The 14,673-nt window shown below is 35.1% G+C and overlaps 1 pseudogene; it reads left to right on the plus strand.

The window, feature by feature from the left end:
• Positions 1-2,871: 2,871 nt before the first annotated feature.
• On the plus strand, positions 2,872-13,209 carry LOC128219164 (monocarboxylate transporter 13-like; annotated as a pseudogene).
• The last annotated feature ends 1,464 nt before the right edge of the window (positions 13,210-14,673 follow it).

Below are 14,673 nucleotides of genomic sequence, written 5' to 3' on the forward strand. Positions count from 1 at the left end.
ATTTAACACCAAAATATTCAAAGTATCAGATCCAAAATAGACTTTATAAAAAGCAAGTTTATTGGCTTTGACGTTTAGTGTTTTACCGAACCACATCTATCAAATGAAGTCAGTGAAAATATTCTGCATATTGATAATCAAGAATTCATATTAAGAAAAGGTTACTCGACCCATTCTGTGTTTTTTTTATATATGTCACGACATAGTTAAGACCGATACGCTTGAACGATTTAGAAAATTATCTACCCGAATCATTTTGGGTCGAATTGAAATACAAAAACATTTATATAGGAACGCTATATCACAATCCTCACTTAACAGTCAATTTTTGGGATAGAGCTAATGTTTGCCTTGATAAGGCACATGATTTATGTAACAATATTATATTTGTTTGATATATAAAGGAGGATAAACTAAATCCACCAAATCTGAGGTTTTCTGATTTTATGGCATTCAGTAACTTACTAAATGTTATCTTTTCCCACACTTGAATAAAAAACTTTACACGGACCTTGTTAGACCTGATTGCAGTTTCACAGCACATTAACGTTTTAAATTCAGGCATATTTGAAACGCATCAACTTATAACTGATCGTTGTTGTGATCATTCTCTTATTAAAAGCAGTTTTCTTTGCTACCAATAGCATCACTAGAAAGGTATGGAACTGTAAACGAGCATATTCTAACGAAATAAATGAATATATTGAAATTACCGACTGGACTGTTTTGAATAACGGAAATAACGACGAAGATACGAATTGTTTTACTAAATCATTTATAATATTGCTGAGTTATGCATACCTACTAATTGTGCAATTTGTAATTCGGATAAGCCATAGTATGACTCTGAAATTAGAAAATTATCTAACAAACATGATAAACTAAACATAAAAGCTACGCCATCAGGAAATTCGTGTGATTGGGCCAATTATAAAAGAAGTAAATAATAAAATATCAACTATTAGCAAACATGCAAAATAACAATTTCTAGTAACTTAGAGGGTAAACTAATCGAGTTTAATTTATGCAATCCACGTCTTTATTTGAAAACTGTTAGATTGATTGTAAAACAAAACAGCAGCAAAGACAATGCAATATATTAACTGCAAAAATTGAAGTATTCTCATTCATTTACTGGTTCGTACAAAAATGACATTTATTTTCCGATGAGTAAATGGTCGTAATAAATACGTAACGGGGTTAGTAGGTGACCCGATATGGTTGTCTTTGCCCACATTTATTCCATATCATGTCACTTACAACGTATCTTAATATATGGTCGTGTATTAAGCGTGTATGTATTGTAATAATACAATGTATAATAGAGGAAAAACGATTAGCAGCCAATAATTAATAATGATAAATTACCATGTTAAGAGACACAAAGTCATGACTCAATCACGCTGAACAAATGATTTAGAGCGTACAATCACAGCAGAATAATATGAAGTATAATATAATATCAGCGGTATGTTGATGTTAAAACCCAATGCAAAAGGTGTCATCAATCGGTTGAACCAAATTATAATAATGTTGTTCTACATTATTTTGGGACTTTGCGGTAAATCGTTATACCGCCATACAAATAAATATTATATGTTATATTCAAGTTACTATTTGAAGCTTAACTATGTCATCTTGTTAACAAAGAACAACTAAGCTACACGATACAGATGATATATACTGCAAAGTATGTTTTAGCCAAAACTTGAAAGGTTAAACTAAGTCACTCGGAAAAAAAAAGATTAATACTTTGATGTTATAAACAATCTCCAAAAGTGGTGAATTCAGAAGGTTACGTATCCATCCGATTCATCCGATAAATGGCAAAATCGAAGAAATGTATTAATGAAATTCATATATACAACTGTATTTAACTAAAATAAATATTTGTGCAATAAATGACCTGATACCCTCCCCCCCCCCCCTCCTGTTTACTTTGCCGTGTGGTAGACGGGTACTCTCTTAGTTGCACCTAGCCAATGTGCGCTCCTACTTATTATGACTAATGCCACATCATGAAACGGCTACTGAACACGATCAGTGACTTTCATATCAGCAATATTATATATGAAACACACATTTAAACCAATAAGCAATTTAATAGCATAAATGAGTACTTGGTTGCTGTTAGGCTATGAATGTCAATTAAGGGGACAAAGTGCATACGCTGTTATACAACAAATATTAATATCTTGTTCAGACACCCCTTTCCACGAAATCGCGATACGCATATCTGGGCGATCAACCTAATCTGAAATGTGACCAGCGCGATAAATAATAACCTAAATTAATTGACAAATTGGTGAATGACCTTATACAATAATGCTTCAAACTGTCCTACTTATACAGCTTTGATTTGGTTTACGTGTATTGTTACCTTTTTATAAAAGAATACCTTTGCGACTGAACTCAAATTAACAGAGACGGCGAATCGTCTTTGTTTTAACAAAAATGTTCATCAATATTTAAAACCGTACTTGCTTTTATATCGTACGAAAATGGTTTTATTTCTATGTCGTGTGTTTTGTAACGTTAAATGTATAAACAAGTACCGGGTATCCTCGGTTAATTGATGACCGGGTCCCAGGGTTAAATATGTCTTCCTTTCCATGCCATATTTACATTTCTTCTTGTTTGCTTCGAATGCCAAATTTATTTGTGTTTTTTTTTTCTCAAAAACTCCGACCTTTAAATATGCTGGAGCCCTGATATGTTAATAACCTTTATGTAAATGTTCACGCCTGGTGACCCTAAATAATTTTGATATCATTTCAAAAAAGATAACCAGTGAAGAGCTTATGAATTTGGTATACAACAGGCTGTGGGTAAAGTGTTAAGTAGTGTGTGCATCGCGCTACGTGACGCAACATGAAGATGGAACAAGTGAACAACAAGGTGGACAAACCGGAAGTAGACAGAACAGAGATTATCAGGGATCTCATAGAAGAACAATCGCATGCTTATAGTAATCTCGGCAGTGATTTGACAAGTTCAGAAAAGTGTGATGATATTTTAAAGAAAACGGCCATTGATGTTTTAAAACGTGGAGCGCTTGATAAGGCGGTGGTAGATCAAAGCAATTTTTATAAAAACGCCGGGACTACGGAACTAGAACCGAGTTTTTATGACAACGCGCCGGACGGTGGATGGGGATGGGCGGTGACTTTTGCAGCGTTCATGGTGGGCGTGATTTTGGACGGAATCTCGTTTTCGTTCGGGATTTTCTACAGGGAGCTGCTTCAATATTTTGAGGAGAGCAAGAGTCTCACTTCCTGGATTATCTCCGTGTTAAACGGAACCTACATCGGCATAGGTGAGTGAGTCACGTTCGGTTATTTTTTGAAAATTATATTCCGACAATTCCTATGTCAATTTTAAAGTTAAAAAAATATTTCATACTTTTATCAGTTCTCTTTCTATGGTTTCATAATGTTTTTCTATATGATAGATACCTTTTTAGCCGACATACTTTTTTCCTGTATCGTTTATTTTGAAAGGCACGTGACGTTCATTTCAGTAACGTTTTACTAAGAATATGACACCAAATAATTTGAAATAAAAAGTGTGTTTATACTTTGTTGCAGTTGTGTCATTTGAAATGTTATATTTTTATCTACGGCGTCCAACACAACTCCCGATACTGCTTCTGTTATTGCTATCACTAGTATCACTATCTACACTAAATTTAATTCTACAACTGCTGCTGCAACCACTTCTTCCTTAACAAACAAAACGACCTCCACAACCACCACTTCAAGTATATTAAAATTGGCCATACTGAAATACCTTTGTGAATCTTATATGATTTGTTTGTTTTAAACAGCTTTATTTTAAAGCCGAACATTTTAAAGGGTTCATTATAGGACAAAGCGATAATAACGTTTTGTTCCAACCAAACCATATCAGTTTGGATTATGGAGTACAAAATAAATAAAACTTCGAAAAAGGTCTGAGAAATAATGTTCAGAATCTCATCTCATTGACCTGCATCGTTCGCCTGAGAAATTAGTCCTTTTCAGGGGTCATGTCAAATCAAACTATCTCCATTTATTTTCTCTTTAAACGTGGAATGAGTGACTACAAAATTGACCTCTGACATCAAAATCAATAAGGGTCATTTGTTTATTATAAGTATTTCTAATGGGTTTTAGCATTGTATGATAAAGCGTCCGTAAATCGTTTGTTTACAAAATGGGAGAAAACACATTGACCATTGACCTCAAGACAAACAGGAGTAAGTTACAGGTTATGAAATGTATTACTAGCAAGTTTCAAGATATTATGATCAAGCATTCTGGTTATATAGAGTTCAAAAACAATTCCTTAGAAAAGGTCATCATAACATTACACTTTAAATGCTCAATATTAGCCGTTCTTGAAGAACAATGAAAGCCGCACTGTTTGAACAACTGTATTTATGATCAATGTGAAACTTAGGGTATTTCAAATACCGAAAGTGAAAAAAAAATGTAAATTGAAAGAAATGAAAAACAGAAAGTGCTGCAGAGTTGCAACGCTTTTTATAGAGCAACAGGAGAGCAACTGCACTTTTAAAGGGACTAGGAATCAAATTGTCCAACACTTGAAAAATACAGTATTCTCTTAACACAAGCCTAGATTTGTCAATGCGAGCTAGTAGGAGGCCGATAATACAACATTTAACATGATTAAAGTAATAAACGCAACAGTCATGTTGCTTGCTGTATCATAACTTACTGGAACCCCATTTTATCTCGAATCGGGAAAACGCAAACACGCATCTAGAATGATCCACAAAATTATACGTTATATTACAAGTATAGATTCCTCGGCAAATTTACGTTCCTTTTGCCACTTTTAAAGGTTCTTAAAGTTCACAGTATCTTGCTTCTGCAAATTAATGGTTTCAATTTTATGCACTTCTTCTGACGTCTTTTTTCTATCAATTCTATTCTTCTATAAGCTCCTGTTCACTGTTTAACGTTTCAGTTTGTCCACATCCCTATGGCAACCGAGTTTTATTGTTGATGTAATTAAGTAGTTACATATGACATAACTTATAGGATTGCCATAGGGTTAACGCACGTCCCTGTAGAACTTCAAAAATATGCTCAATTAGTTTAAACCCATTACCAGTCATTACCGCTAGCATTCGCTGTATGTAACGTTTAAACATGTTACGAGTCTCTCTGACATTTAATATAATGTTATCTTATATGAGAACATATTTCATAGCTTTGACTAAATATGCATTGCATGTACATATGATATATTGTATGGATATTTCTTGTTCGTTTAGATATTGATGCCAATACTATTGATTTTGTCAGGTGATGTAGAATCAAACCCTGGACCGGACTCCGATAATTGCTTTTTAATTTTACAACAAAATATTCTGAGTATCAGATCCAAAGAGCAAGTTTATTGACTTTCATTTTTTTATGTTTTACAGAACCACATTTATCAAATGAAGTCAGCGAAGATTTTCTGCTTATTGAAAATCAAGAATGAATGTTTAGAAAAGGTTACTCGACCCATTCTGGTGGGGTTTCTTAATGTATGTCACGACATACTTCTGTCCAATACAATTGAAAAATTAGAAAATTATCTACCCGAATCATTTTGGGTGTTGAAGTACAAAAATGAAACTTTTTTAGTAATAACGTTTTATCAAAATCCTCACTCAACAATCGAATTTTGGGATAGAGTTAATGTGTCCCTTGATAAGTATGTAACAATATTATATTTGTTGGAGATAAAAATGAGGATCAACTCAATCCACTAAATCGGAAGTTTTCTGATTTTATGTCATTCAGTAACTTACTAAATGTTATCTTTTCCCCAACAAGAATAACGAACTTTACGCGGACCTAGTAAGACCCGATTGCAGTTTCACATCACATTTACGTTTTAAATTTAGGCAACTCGTTATCGTGGTCATGTTTTCATTAAAAGCAGTTTTCTTTTACCAAAAGCATCACTAGAAAGGTATGGAACTGTAAACGAGCAGTTTTTAACAAAATGAAATATCTTATTAGAATTACCGACTGGAATGTTTCAAATAACGGAAATATCGACAAATTTACAAATTGTTTTACTAAATGATTTAATAATATCGCTGAGTTATGCATACCTACTCCTTATGCAATTCGTAATTCAACAAAGCCATGGTATGACTCTGAAATTAGAAAATTATCTAACAAACGTGACAAACTAGAAATAAAAGCTACGCCATCAGGAAATTCGTGTGATTGTGTCAACTCTAAAAAAGTAAAAAAAATAAAAAAAAATCAAATATGACTAAATATGCAAAAGAACACTTTTTATGAACTCAGTGGGTGAACAGATCGAGTTTATTTCATCCAATCCGCGCCTTTTTTGGAAAATTGTTAGAATGCTTGTAAATCAAAACAGCAGTAAAGGCAATGCAATACCTCTACTACAAAACTTGGATAATTCTTATTTATTTACTGATTCGAACCAAAATGGCATTTATTTTCCGATCCCGATAAATAAATGATTGTCGACGTGTTAAATACGTAACGGGGTTAGTAGGTGACCCGATATGGTTGTCTTTGCCCCCATTTATTCCATATCGGATCACCTACTAACAACGTGCCTTAATATATGTTCGTATATTAAGCGTGTATGTATTGTAATAATACAAAGTATAATAGAGGAAACGATTAGCAGCCAATTATTAATAATGATAAATTACCATGTTAAGAAACACAAAGTCATGACTCAATTACGCTGAACAAATGATTTAGAGCGTACAATCACAACAGAATAACTTTAAGAAAGTGGAAGAAACTGAGCTACACGATTGAAAAGATATATACTGCAAAGAATGTTTTAGCCAAAACCTGAAAGGTTAAACTATGTCGCTCTAAAAAAAAAAATATGATATGATAAAAAAAACTCCAAAACTGGTGAATTCAAAAGGTTACGTATCCATCCGATAAATGACAATATCAAACAAATATATCAATGAAATAAATAGATACAACTGTATTTCACTAAAAGAAATATTTGTTTATTAAAGAACCTGATACCCACTCCATCTCCTTTTACTTTCCGGTTGTATAGACAAAAAGGGTATTCTCTTAGTTGCACCCACCCAATGTGCGCTCCTATTTACTATGACCAATGTCACATCATGAAACGGCTACTAAACACAATCAGGGACTTTCATATCAGTAAAATGTTGTATGGAACAAAAACATTAAACCAATAAGCAATTTAATAGCATAAATGGGTTATATTACTTTGTTGCTGTTAGGCTATGAAGGTCAATTAAAGATGCACTCTTACTCCCAAATATGATTTGAAACAATCTAAAATATTGTTTAAATATTCCAAAAAGAATGAATTAATGTCGAAACCAATGGTTCTTATGAAATAAACCATGTTTAGTTTGAAAGAAATGAGCATAAAACACGGTATTTTTAATTTATGAGACTATAGAAGACCCCAGTAAAGCTTTTAGAATTCACCAATCATTTATTATTTTTGCGCTTTCTGCTATTAAATACACGGTAACACTCTTGTTATCATTATTTGATATTAACACTAATGGCATTATTAAGTAAGTAGTATTAGGTTGATCAGTCAAAATTGATGTTTTTATACATGTGTATGTACTGATTTTGAGTAATAAAAGTCACTTTAAGGGGACAAAGGGCATAAACGGTTATACAACAGATTATATCTTGTTCAGACACCCCTTTTCCACGAAATCTCGATAAACATATCTGGGCGATCAACCTAATCTAAAATGTGACCTGCGCGATAAATAATGACCTAAATTAATTGACAAATTTGTGAATGACCGTATACATGAATGGGTAAAACTGTCCTACTTTTAAAATTTGATTTGGTAGCATTATATTAAAGAATTATTTTTTTTACTCAAACCTTAACCTGAAACCACTAAAATTGCTAGTAAGGGAAAAGCGAAAGGTTAACTTACATTGTTATGACCAGCCTTGACTGTCAAAAACGTTATTCTTCAATCGACCTTTAACACTTCTTCGCCTTTTCAAAGGTCCTATAGCGAGTATCCTGGTGACAGTGTCTGGATGCCGACCAGTGGCCATCTTCGGAGCGTTCCTTGCCGCCGTCTCGTTTTTCCTGTGTACGTTTTTCCCTAACGTTCGCATCATGATCCTCGTATTTGTCCTACTTGGAGGTATGTAGTGTTTTGTTTGGGTCATTTAACAGCTTTTCAAAGACTGCTATGGATAAATAAAAAGTCATGTTTTACAGATAAGTGTATATTTCATTTATTATTGAGATGACAAGGATATTTGTTTATCCCAGTATAGCATCGTATTTTATTTCACTCATTATCATAGAACTTCGCCACTAGTAAAAGTGCATTTTTTTCTATTACACTCGTGAAATAAAATACGATATTACACTGAAAATAATAAATATCCCCTGAGGCTATAATATCTCGGATCAGGTACATATAATCAAGTTAGTTATTTATTATTGTAAAATGTGCAATTCAAACTGCACATAAAAACAACATAATTATATACTAGGTATGTAACTCAGCAAAGCTAAGAACAGTTCGCTTATATATAAGCATTACAGACTGTATCATCAACACAGAGTTTGTACAAATTATTACCATTTTTAACGAATTTGACACTTTGAAAAAATATTGCTTGGTCTTATTAAAGATACAAAAACAGTAAACTTATAGAGAGAGTTTTTGAGGATATGATATATCAGAACATATAACAATTCATATCTTGGCCGACTTGCACAAAATTTTGTACAAGAAAAATGCAGTATACCAAAGGCTCTCATATTTAAACTGTTTTTTGAATTCGTTGAATAAACTTATATTATAAGACGACTTGTGACAGAGACTTCATTAAAAGTACGGGGTGAGTAGGTGACCCGATAGGCGCAGGAAACATTACCGGGTTCGAGCGATATCGTTTCGAAATAAATGGGGTAATCTTTTGACCAGTCAAGAAGCATTTACCTTTTGCTTTTTATCTTTTTTAGGATTGTTGGGATAGGAGTGAGGTTTGTGCATTTAAACTGGTTAAAGTCCCCAGTAAAGATACGTTTTACTGACCGTTCCAAGGCGGTACCTAACAATCCTTGATAAATGTACCCAGTTTTTTATACATATTACGTATGCACTGTGCTGCTTGTGGAGTTTTGTGTTTTTCTTCCATGTCTCTTGTTTGTGATTTTATGATCTATGTCTTTGGCGTTAACCCAGTGCCATTAAACCGGGTTTATGTTTAGAATATTTGCTACTAAGCTTGTTTCTATATCTTTTCGAATAAATAACTATGGAACGTGTTCAGTAGAAGTTAATATATAGATATGTTGCCCGTTTGTAAAAACAGAATAAAGAAAAAACAACATTATAATAAAGTTTGAAAAAAAAACCTAATGAAGTTAGTGTACATGGTATCTTTTAGACAGCACTAATATTTTTTTCTTGTTTTAGGGGCGGGTCTTGGGTTGCTGTTTCTCCCGGCCATTGTCTCCGTTGGCCACTATTTCACAAAAAAAGCGCGCCCTCGCTACCGGCATTGCTGTCTGTGGAAGTGGCATAGGCAGCATCGTGTTTGCGCCGCTAAGCGAGTTCCTAATAGAGAAATACACTTGGAAGGGTGCAATGATGATTATCTCCGCTATTGTGCTTAACGGGATCCCTATAGCCGCCCTCCTGCGACCTCTCAAGGGCTCACAAACTTACTCTGAACGGAAGCGAAAGAGTGAGTGCGCCGCCCGCGCTTTGAAAGGGAAAGGGTTAGACAGTGCCTCTGGTGAAAAACCTTCGGATAAAAAGTCTGCGAAAAAGTGTTGTAACTTTGATATCTCGTCAACGTTCGATTTTGAGCTCCTGAAAAGCCCGACATTTATTGTATATGGAATGTCCACCTTTCCATGTACGCTTGGTGAGTAGAAAGGCCTTTTTGTAATGAAATGTTACGAATCCGTTAATCAGCGTTCAATGTTTTCATTTGTTAGAAGAGACATGTCACTCTGTCGTCCCGCACTAGTGCTCATGTACAACTATTTTATAGGGATATGATACAGGCAAATATATATATATTGTTTCTTGTAATGCATTATTATGTTTGAGTCACTTGACTTTATTGATAAACAAAACAAATCATGAGTTGTGTACAGATAAGATAACTATTAGATACAATTTTCCGTTTTTAACTAGACACATTGTGGCCACGTAGCAATTAATTGAACAAAAAAAACATTCAAACAACATAATAATTTTTTGTCTGTTTATAAATCAAATGTCGTTTTTCATTCTGATCATTAAAGTAAAAAGAATAATTAACATACATTAACTTTTTATATGCGTTGCTTCAAACTATTGTGAGCCTTTAAGATAATTTGCTGACAATACAAAAGCCAAATCTTCTCAATCGTTTGTATGTCTGAGCGTATGCATTTTATGTCTGAGCGTATGCAATGTATGTCTGAGCGCATGCATTTTAAGTCTGATAGTATGCATTGTATTACTGAGCGTATGCATTGTATGTCTGAGCGTATGCATTGTATGTGTGAGCGTGTGTACTTTTATGTCTGAGCGTTTGTACTTGCATGTCTGAGCGTGTGTACTTGTATGTCTTAGCGTATATACTTGAATGTCTGAGCGTGTGTACTTGTATGTCTTAGCGTATGTATTTGTATGTCTGAGCGTATGTACTTGTATGTCAGAGCGTGTGTACTTGTATGTCTTAGCGTGTGTACTTGTATGTCTGAGCGTGTGTACTTGTATGTCAGAGCGTGTGTACTTGTATGTCTGAGCGTGTGTACTTGTATGTCTGAGCGTGTGTACTTGTATGTCTGAGCGTTTGTACTTGTATGTCTGAGCTTATGTACTTGTATGTCAGAGCGTGTGTACTTGTATGTCTGAGCGTTTGTACATGTATGTCTGAGCGTGTGTACTTGTATGTCTGAGCGTATGTACTTGTATGTCTGAGCGTATGTACTTGTATGTCAGAGCGTGTGTACTTGTTTGTCTGAGTGTATGTGCTTGAATGTCTGAGCGTGTGTACTTTTTTGCCCCAGTGTATGTACTTGTTTGTCTGAGTGTATGCGCTTGAATGTCTGAGCGTATGTACTTTAATGTCTGAGCGTGTGTACTTGTATGTCTTAGCGTATGTACTTAAATGTCTGATTGTATGTGCTTGTATGTCTGAGCGTATGTGCTTGTATGTCTGAGCGTGTGTACTTGTATGTCTGAGCTTGTGTACTTGTATGTCAGAGCGTGTGAACTTGTATGTCTTAACGTATGTACATATCGATATATGTCTAAGAAATGGAATGGCTAATACAAACATGTGAACGACACATTTTGTAGCACGTTGTGCATTGCTCTAGTCTATATGTTTAATAAGGCCTTGTTCCATGGCAGTACACTATTAAGCACCCTGTAAATTACAATTTCAGGATTTTTGATTCCGCTCACATACATTCCTTATCTAGTGAACGACTTGGGTATGACGTCAAAGCAAGGCGCCATGATTATATCCACAATCGGCATAACCAACACGGTGGTGCGCGTGTTTGTCGGCTGGTTAGCGGACCGACCCTGGGCCGACGCTATTTTAATCAATAGTGTTACCCTGGTGATTGGGGGCGTTACCACCATGTTCGTACCAATGTATGCTGTATTCAGCGGAATGGCGACCTACGCCATCGTTTTCGGGATAAGTATATGTATGTGCTAGCCAAATTAGAGTGTGGAGCAGAACTGCTGTGTTACGATAGTTTTATAAAATACAAGAATTCGCCATTTTAAAACAAGCTTTGAACATGTTACATCCCATGTTTTTCACCAAATTGTTTTTATAATATACTCAAATTCCCTTTTCAGACTAAAGATAACAGTAACGCTTCAAAATACCGTTTCTTTCGATTGTTAAAGTTCCCTGCAACCCTTTTGTACACACTAATGAAGCAATATCATGTCAGATGACGTGTACTAATGTTTCACCGCGAAAAAATAAATACCAAGTTAAATAGGTCTCTAATTGTATGAGATGTTGTATAGACGTATATCAATAGTTACGCTTCAAACGCCATTGTTTTCCGAATGTTAACGTCGGTTGCCTGTTGTCTCTTCAACGATACACTGCTACGTATTTTGGACCCGTTTTAACATTTTACTTGCGAGAAACCCCTAATATGTTCCAGCAAGTGTTGTATCTATTTTTATTTTTCTGAGTCAGCATCTAGACTCAGATTTGAGTCTGTTCGTAATGATGGTACATGTACTTGCACTGATAGTATTTTTAATATAAGCATGATTTGTAAATTGCAAACGAATTTAACTCTTACAAGTTAAATTACATCAAAAACATTGGAGGAATATCCCAATGTTCAGTATATATTCAAAATTTCCGAATAGTGATTTCTAAAATTGAATATTGCTGAATAAAGTATGTAGAAATGTTGGTAACATTTCGCTTAAAAAATGAGTATGGCCAAAAACAAAACAAAAACACAAACTGATATGATTATAAGAAAAGAAGACAGTATAATCCGAACGCATACATTAATATTAATCATGAAGGACAATAAAACACCCTTGAAAAATGCATGTTTGTATGTTGTTTTATTTCTTCAGCCGTGTTCGTATCTTACCGGTCTATTATCATGGCTGAATTGTTGGGTATAGAGAAACTGACGTCCTCTTTTGGGCTCGTGACCATGTGCCAGGGTGTATCAGCATTCATAGGAGCACCAATAGCAGGTCAAATGCGGTCGATTCTACTTATTCATGGTTTCTATCCATCCAGTCCTCTTTAAGTAAACTTAAAACTTAGATATACGTACTATTTTAGCTCGGCTTGTACTACCAGCTGAAAGTTGATATAAATAACATCACACTCGGTGTTTGTTTTAAGAGGCCAACAGAACGACGTGTCCCCGAGGTGGCTGATTTTCCCCACTCTCTACCCTCCCTCCGTTACCCTCTTCAACATTCACTTATACGTTACAGGCGCGTTGTCGGACGAGGCAGGCGACTACAAAGGAGCATTTTATCTGGCAGGAATCACAATCGCTCTTTCCGGTGTAATCTGCTTCCCACTGCGATCAATCAACCGTTGGGAGAAACGGCGGGAAAAGGCACGTTGCTACAAGATGAACGGGAACGTGTTCAATTCCGACATTGAGATCCAGATCACATCAATAAGTCATGAGACAGTTCGCTTATGACACGTTCAAGTGAACTTTGGATTTTCAACGTCCGAACCGAATTTAAACTAAAGAACACGTGGGGTGGCGCCAAATGAAGAAGGACGTACAATTTGTGAAACCTGTGAACAATACATTTGTTTCAATATATGTATAAAAGGATTGAAGAATTGTTGCAACTTAATTTTAGAGGACTGATAGACTTTACACAAAATTACAAAGTTGAAAATAAATATAAAGTGCGCCTCATTTTCAATCCCTTTAGTTCCTAATAAATAAATATAAATATATAGAGAATTGAAGAATTGTTGCAACTTAATTTAAGTTTTACAAATATGAAAATAAATATAAAATGTGCCTCGTTTTCCATCCCTTTAGTTCCTAATAAAGAAATCCAGTTTACATTTTCCAAGACAAGTTCTTTTTGATAGCAATGCATTCTCAGTCTTATGCCACGTCTATTTTTGAACAAGTTGTAAACAATTTTAGAAAGATATTTCTGTGAATTGGAAACTAACTAAGTATTAATACATCTGTAAAATATGTACCTAGCCGGGACTGAACCTGAGCATGCACTATATTAATTCGGAACACCGGCGGAGGTCCGTCTAGAAAGCACTTGGCAAAACTATATTGGCCGTAGCGAAACCGACGTTGTACTGCCGTTGTGATACCGTTGTACTGTTGTCCTAACGATATAAGAGTCGATAATCTACCGAATACCACCTTTCTGTAACTTTGTTATATCGAGGCACCTCGTTGTCCCACCGGTGTGCCACCGTTAACCGGAGCTAACTTTACTTCCCGGCCGTTGCTTTTTTCGCCGATGTTCTGACGGTGTCCTGACGATGTAGTACCTTTCTTAACGATTTAATACCTTTGCGCTGCCGTTCTAGTACCGATCCCAGATATCTCCAAATGTGTACTCCGGTTAAGCCACGCCGAACCAAATCTCCTAGGTGTGACAGACCCTTAAAACAAGCTAATGGCGGATAACAGTTATTTGTATCTGGACGAGATCTCTCCTCCTTTATCACAAAGCGTTCAGTATATAGTTTGGACTGATCTAAAGTGAGAAATAAAAATCTGTTTAATTTGTCAAGAAAAGGCACTGCACTTTACGCAATTTTCGGGTAACTGCACCTTACAATAAATTTGAAAACCTTTTTTTATGACTTTAAGTTATTTAGTCTTCAGACAAATACATTTATTATTGTGTCATATAGAAAATAATTGATAAGAGGGCATAATCAAAGTGCTGAAAGCACTGATGGACTAGGGCTTCATTTAGGGGAATGTTGATAACCATGTTCTAAGCATTAAACAAATCGGCTCACATCACAAGGGGTCACTGTTTAATGGGCTAGCTTAAACTTTAGACTAAAAGTGCTTGCAAGCTGCAAAGGAAATTTGAAAAGTTGCAGCAATTTAACTCATGATGTCAATTGAGCTGGTTAAGCAGTACTGCATTTCCTTTGTGTTGGG

This window comes from Mya arenaria, chromosome 15 (assembly GCF_026914265.1).
Source record: "Mya arenaria isolate MELC-2E11 chromosome 15, ASM2691426v1".
Lineage (NCBI taxonomy): Eukaryota > Metazoa > Mollusca > Bivalvia > Myida > Myidae > Mya > Mya arenaria.